Here is a 7509-nt window from a genome sequence, read left to right as displayed (position 1 = left end):
ACCAGGCTTCAATGACGACGAGTCCGGCGTGCAAATTGTCTTCGGCATTGCAAGGCGGGTTCCTCTTCCCAGTCCTTCATAGAAGATTGTAAACACCAAGAGTAGTGTCCGGCTCTGTAAAATAAATTTCCACATATTGCCATAGAGAGAATAATATTAACACTAATCAAATCTGATGACGTATTCTGCAGTGTGCCATCACACTACAGCCAAGCCCTTTACTCGAATCGTTTTTACTTTTCCACCTCAGCATGTTTTGCGAGGCGGTTTCCTTGGCACGTCTTGTCAAAGCAGAGATCGCGTACTCTTTTTACGGGATTCTCATCAATACGGACGTGGGTAACCCAACCGCGCCATTTATCACGGCGCTCGGGAGGCAAGCGAATTTTATTAGGTAGGTGGGGACGCATAACCGCATCCGCCTATATAAGGGGATAAGGATCCACCCTTTTTACCTACGCCTTCTTCCTCCCTTGCCTATCCATCTCTCGCGCACCCGAGCTCCAGCGCTCAAGCCCGCACTTCCCACCTCAACCTTCTCTAGCAATGTCCGGAGCGGGAGGCAAATGGATGGTCTCCTCCATTACGGGGGGTAAAATCAAGAAGCTAAGGAAGGCCGGGTATCTGTCCAAGGACATCGTGCACCGGCTTCCCGAGGAGGGGCAGCTTATCCCCACCCCAAGGCCCCATGAGAGGGTGGTATTTCTCCTCCACTTCCTCCGTGGACTGGGTTTTCCACTCCACCCGTTTGTCCGGGGGCTCATGTTCTACTACGGCCTGGATTTCCACGATCTGGCTCCGAACTTCATCCTCAACATCTCGGCGTTTATCATCGTGTGCGAGGCTTTTCTCCGCGTCCGCCCCCATTTCGGCCTCTGGCTCAAGACTTTTAACGTCAAGCCCAAGGTGGTGAGCGGCAGCCAGGCGGAGTGCGGAGGCGCCATGGCGGGCAAGATGGCCAATGCCCTATGGTTCGAGGGCTCTTTCATGGAGACCCTAAAGGGATGGCAATCCGGGTGGTTTTACATCACCGAGCCACGCGATCCAGAATGGACCGCGGCCCCCGAGTTCCGATCCGGACCCCCCACGCGGCTTGTGTCCTGGAAAGAGACGGGCCTGTCGTGGGGTGACGGAAAAGAGGTGACCGGATTGCAAACATGCATCCGGTCCCTGGTGAACAAGCCAGTCCGGCTAGTTAATATAATCCAGGTTATGCTCGTCCGCCGGATCCTCCCGTGCCAACAACGGGATTTCAATCTGTGGGAGTTCGACCCGGCGCAACATCAAACCCTCAGCAGGCTCTTCGACACAACGTACGAGGATGCCTGGAAGATGCTATTCAAGGGCGCCGAGGCTCCCGCATCCGCCTCCGAGGACCGCGGATATAGCTTGCAGCGTCACGCTAACAAGGTATGCCATCTACACCTTTTACAGGATGTTAAGCTTTTTCCATAGTTTGACTATATGCGGGATCTAAACTCCCTTACCTTTGACAGGCTTGGCGGGCAATAGCCGAACCAATTAACTGTCCGGCTCCGTTGCCCGAAGACCCAGCCCCAGCTTTATTGATGAAGCTGCTGGCCCCGGCGCCTTATGTGGTGTCGGAGAAGAAGGCCAAGAAGAAGAAGACCACGGGGACTCGAAAGAGTGCCCGCAATGTGGTGGTGTCGGACTCATCATCTGACGAGTCCGAGGTGCCCTCCTCCCGCGAGAATGAGGAGGAGGAAGAAGAAAACTCTCCCTCTCCAGTGGAGGGAGGAGAGAAGAGGAAGGCCGCCCCAACGGGGGAGGCCGAGGGGTCTGGGAAAAGGAAGACCCCTCCGCCGGACTACGCCCCTGACGCCCAAGAGGGCGAAGAGGAGTGGCCGGACAGGGCCAAGCGTCCGGCGAAATCGTAAGTTCGGGTATCAGAGTAACTCATGATGTTCCTTTATTGCCCAGCTTTCCCTAATGTCGAATGTAATCATGCAGCCCGCCCCGGGCCACACTCAATGAGTCTTCGAGCGGCTCCCTGGATTCATCGGACGTGAACTCTGTTCCGCCGCTGTCTCCCCCCGCACTGCGGATGACGCTGAAGTGGTGTCGCAACGAGCTCCGGGGCAAGAGGAGGTGGTCCTGGAGGAGCTGCAAGGCGACCTCCCGGACCCCAGGAGTGAAGGGGACAAGACCCCCCCAGGGCTTCAAGTCCGGCCTTAAGCCGGACACCGTGCCGGAATCTTCAACAATTCCAGACCGCGGCAGGCGAACTCCTTCCAAGAGGAACAAGCCTTCTGAGCCGGCAGCCTCCGTCCAACCGGAGGCGCCGGACAATCTGCTGGAGGTGCTTGAAGGTGCCTCCATCGACGAGGAGCACCGTACTGTTATGAGTGCGGTGATCCAGAAGGTTCAGTCCGCCAAGAGCAGGCTGAATGAAGCTTGCGCTGGCCTCCTAACAGGCTTCGAGGTAAGTAAAAATATGTAAAAATATTACCGCATAGACAGTAGCCCCTGATGCTCTGTTTGGCGTTCGGAAAGAAAAGCCGAATAGAGGATCTATGAAATTTCGCAGGAGTCTAATAATGAAGAGTCAATATGCGTATGCAGGCTTCGCTGCTAGCCACCGCCGCACTGACTGCGGAGGTGGATGCCCTGAAACAGGGACTCGAGCGGTCCGAGCAAGAGCTCGGCCATGTCAAGCAGCAGCTCGAGGAGAAAGAAGGTAAGAAATACCTTAGAAAAAAGTGCCTATAGAGAGGCATGATTGCAAAAAATAACAAGATTGTACTGCTTATTGTAGGGGCCACGACTGAGGTGGCGACCCTCAAGCAGGCGCTGTCCGAGGCCGAAAAGAAAACGGCCGCTGAGCGCACCGAGCGAGAGAAACTTGAGTCTCAGGTCGGCGAGGTGCAGCAAGAGCTTCAGGCTCTCATGAAGAAACATGAGAGTTTGGAGCTTGAGTCGAAGACCCAAGCGTCCGAGCTCGCGACGGCCCTTGAGACTGCCAAGTCTGCCAAGGCCGAAGCCCAAAAGGCCCTCCGAGAGTTGGAGGATATGAAGAAGATAGCAGCGGGTAAGGCATTCTTTATGCAAAGCAGAAACATAAAAGTAAACTACTTGTTACTTACCCGAATCCGGAGTTCTCCAGGGGCCTTCGCAGATCTTCCCCGCAGCGTATCCGATGCCGCCGCATTCTACCGAGCTGAAGAGGGCAGCTCGACGGAGAAGGTGTTCTGGTCCCAGTATGCTGAGGCCGGACACCCTGTGCCCTTGAGCGACCAGCTGAAACAGCTGGTCGAACTCCACAAGGCGGCCGAACAGGCCATGAAGGGCTTCATAGTTCGGCTGTGGCCCGGAGAGGCCCTGCCTGGGAGCTACTTCGGGCTGGTGCAGCGGCTGGTGGAGGCCTGTCCAAGGCTCGAGGTCATCAACCGCTCTGTCTGCATCGAAGGTGCCCGTAGGGCCCTTGCCCGTGTAAAGGTGCATTGGGGTAAGCTGGACGGTGAGAAGCTTGTGACGGACGGGTTGCCGCTGGGAAAGGAGCATCGCAAGCCGGAGAACTATTATAAGGATGTCCTTGCGGGTGCCCGCCTTGTGGCGGATGAGTGCACCAAGGATCTAATTTTTGAATGAATTCGCTCGTGTTTATCCTGTGCGCTGAAAACTTGTTCATATGCGCTAAGCAATGCTTATTGAATTTAAAATATTATTTTTTGTGCGTCCGTTTATCAAAAATTGAGAGATGGCCAGTCGTCGGCTTCTGCCCCCATGCCACTAGTGCTGGGGTGTTCGGTGATAAACCTGGGCGCTCTTTTTCCCATGGTTGGGTCCTTCGAGGGAGGCGCTCAGCATGACGAACCAGGCAATCGGACTATAATGCTTGAACACTCTCACTTAGCCATAGAACTTTATAATTTTAAATTTTGGCGAAGCCCCTAGTTCGGAAGACCGAGTTCGGGGCACTATCCACGCCTTGGCTGGGGTTATCCAGCTCCTCGCTCGAAGCGGCATAAGCCTTTAGGGACTCGAAAAACCTCTCGAACAGCAACCGGTCTCTCGCCTCATCATGACAGTCAGTTTTAGCTTTCTCCACTGAGGTGCTTAACCCAGCTCAACCGGGGCACAATCGCAGTGGTTCTCCTAGTGCTACCTTAGCCGATATAGCGGAACGTAAGGCACCAAAACATAGGAGCCGGGCAAACCCAACTATTGACCCAAATCATGATTCGGAGCCGATGCATATAGTGCTATAAGTTCGGGGTGCCGCACTTGTGAAAGTGTACGGACTTCTCACACCATATTAAAGGGTACTGAAGCCCCTGGCATACTTGCCGTACCACAATGTACGGGTGCGACATGTCATTAATGAACATATATATGAAAAGAGTAATGCAAAAAATAGACAAGAAGCTAAGCATTGTTTATGGAGAGGCTATTTATCAAAGCCGAACGATACAAATGGTGCGGTAAGCAAAGGATATTGGACTATTCAGTATGTCCTGACCAGGGGCAGGCCGCGGAATTTATATATAAAGTAGGTATACCGCTCGTAACAGAGACCACCTGGGAGTTCCATAATGCGGCATGGCTTGTCTGCCTCCCTGGATCTTGCATCGTTTGTGCGCCAATCGAATTGCCGAACAGGTCGTCCGAAGTATGGAGTCCTGAAAGTAAGAAAAAATTAAAAAAAAGAATCCGGCAGCCCCTGGTACGTTTTAAGCCGTATTTTGGGCGTGCCATTATTGTGCCCCTTCCCCTGTGCCCATGGTATTTCAAGGGCGTAGTTATGTACGCGAGGTACTGGTTTCGCTAGTTCGCGAAAGCTGGGGTTGGGGCCGCATTGCTACGCTTGCTCAGAGTGTGCCAGGCGGTCCTGCTGTAGGTTACTCCGGGCGCGCTTGGCAGTGTCTGGCTTTTTAATGGTCGGACTGGAGAATTGCCTAAGAAGGCTACTTTGTACCTCCGCTGCGAGAGCCGCCATATGCTCCTCCGTACGAAGGGAGCGTTTGGTGTTCCCGTTGACCGTGATTACTCCTCGAGGGCCTGGCATCTTGAGTTTGAGATATGCGTAGTGCGGCACCGCATTGAATTTTGTGAATGCGGTTCGTCCGAGCAGGGCATGATAGCCACTGCGAAACGGGACTATATCGAAGATTAACTCTTCGCTTCGGAAATTATCCGGGGATCCGAAGACCACGTCAAGTGTTACTGAGCCTGTACAGTTGGCTTCTACACCTGGTATGACGCCTTTAAAGGTCGTTCTTGTGGGTTTGATCCTTGAGGGATCTATGCCCATTTTCCGCACTGTGTCCTGATAAAGCAGGTTCAGGCTACTATCGCCGTCCATGAGGACTCTTGTGAGGTGAAATCCGTCAATGATTGGGTCAAGAACCAATGCGGCGAAGCCGCCATGACGGATGCTAGTGGGATGGTTCCTTCGATCAAAAGTGATCGGGCAGGAGGACCATGGGTTGAACTTTGGGGCGACTGGCTCCATCGCGTATACGTCTCGTAGCGCGCGCTTCCGCTCCCTCTTGGGAATGTGGGTTGCGTATATCATGTTCACCGTCCGCACTTGTGGGGGAAATCCCTTCTGTCCATTGTTGTTCGGCGGCTTGGGCTCCTCGTCGTCGCTGTGCAGCCCCTTGTCTCTGTTTTTGGCTCTTAACTTGCCTGCCTGCTTGAACACCCAACAATCCCTGTTAGTGTGATTGGCTGGCTTTTCAGGGGTGCCATGTATCTGGCACAAGCGATCGAGTATTCGGTCCAAACTGGACGGGCCCTGAGTATTCTTTTTGAATGGCTTTTTCCGCTAACCGGATTTATAGCCTCTGAATCCGGCATTGACTGCCGTGTCTTCATAGCTGTCGCTGTTAACACGGCGTTTTTGTTTGTTCCGACGTGTCCTACCACTTTTGTCCTTGGTATCCCAATTACCAGGGTTCTTTGATAAGTTGTTACTGCGAGCTAGCCAGCTGTCTTCACCCGCGCAAAAGCGGGTCATGAGTGTCGTGAGGGCTGCCATGGATTTCGGCTTTTCCTGTCCCAGGTGCCGGGCAAGCCACTCATCGCGGATGTTATGCTTGAAGGCTGCTAGGGCCTCTGCGTCCGGACAGTCGACTATCTGGTTTTTCTTTGTTAGGAACTGTGTCCAGAATTGTCTGGCTGATTCTTCTGGCTGCTTAATTATGTGGCTTAAGTCGTCGGCATCTGGCGGTCGCACGTAAGTGCCCTGGAAGTTGTCGAGGAATGCGGCTTCCAGGTCCTCCCAAGAACTAATTGAGTCTGCTGGCAAGCTGTTAAGCCAATGCCGGGCCGGTCCTTTAAGTTTGAGCGGGAGGTACTTGATGGCGTGTAGATCATCGCCGTGTGCCATGTGGATGTGAAGGAGATAATCCTCAATCCATACCGCCGGGTCTGTGGTGCCATCGTACGATTCGATGTTTACGGGTTTAAAGCCCTCTGGGATTTTATGATCCATTACTTCATTAGTGAAGCATAGCGGGTGTGCGGCACCTCTGTACTGGGCTATATCACGACGCAGCTCGGAAGAGCTATGTCTGTTGTGTTCGGCCCGGCCCGATTTGTTGTATCCGGCGTGAGGATCATTGTCACATGCCGTAGGGCGCCTGCACGATCCGTAGATTGATCTTGTCTGTCTTGCCTTGTCCTCCAGTATGTCTCGCAGGTCGGGCGCATTTTCCTGTGCCTTAGTTGTGCGGTGTCGGGGCATGGCTTGGGTGGAGGGCTGAGAGGCGTCTCTGTCGCGGCCATGAGGTGGCCGGTCTGCCATGTCATGCACAGGTGATGTAGGTGCTTCCTCCTCTGATCGGGGTAGCAGCCTGCGCTTCGGGTAACTCTTGGAGGGGCGTTCGAGTTCATACTCTTCGGCCGCAAGGACTTCAGTCCATCTGTCAGCTAGCAAATCTTGGGCAGCTTTAAGCTGTTGCTGCTTTTTCTTGAGGCTGCTTGCCGTGGCTAAAAGCCTGCGTCTAAAACGCTCTTGTTCGGCGGGGTCTGATGGTATGACGAATTCGTCATCATCGAGGCTTGCCTCGTCTTCGGAGGGAGGCGTATAGTTATCATCCTCGACCTCTCGGTCTGCCGCTCTCTCATGAGGGCTGGCTTCTCCATCTTCCTGTGCCGAATCTTGCTGGGGTGGGTGTTCTTTGGCGCTATCTGGGGTAGTATTATCTCCCGTGCCGGAATCACCATTTTTGCTTTGGCGGGACTTAGAGCGGCGCCGCTGACGCCGGCGCTTTGGCTGTTTCTTGGGGGCGTCATCCCCCATTGTTCCATCGCCATCTCCGTCTTTTGGAGTATCCACCATGTATATGTCATATGACGAGGTGGCATTCCAGCCCCTACAGGTGCTGGTTCCTGTTTGTCTCCTATATCGTCGTCCATGCCGTCGATGTCTTCGGAGCCGAAGTCAAGTATGTTGGTTAAATCGTCGACAGTGGCTACAAAGTGGGTGGTGGGTGGGTTTTGAATTTCCTCACCGTCCGTATCCCACCCTTGCTGACCGTAGTT

The sequence above is a fragment of the Triticum urartu genome, chromosome 5, assembly GCF_003073215.2.
Source record: "Triticum urartu cultivar G1812 chromosome 5, Tu2.1, whole genome shotgun sequence".
NCBI lineage: Eukaryota > Viridiplantae > Streptophyta > Magnoliopsida > Poales > Poaceae > Triticum > Triticum urartu.
This window is presented reverse-complemented; position numbering follows the sequence as displayed.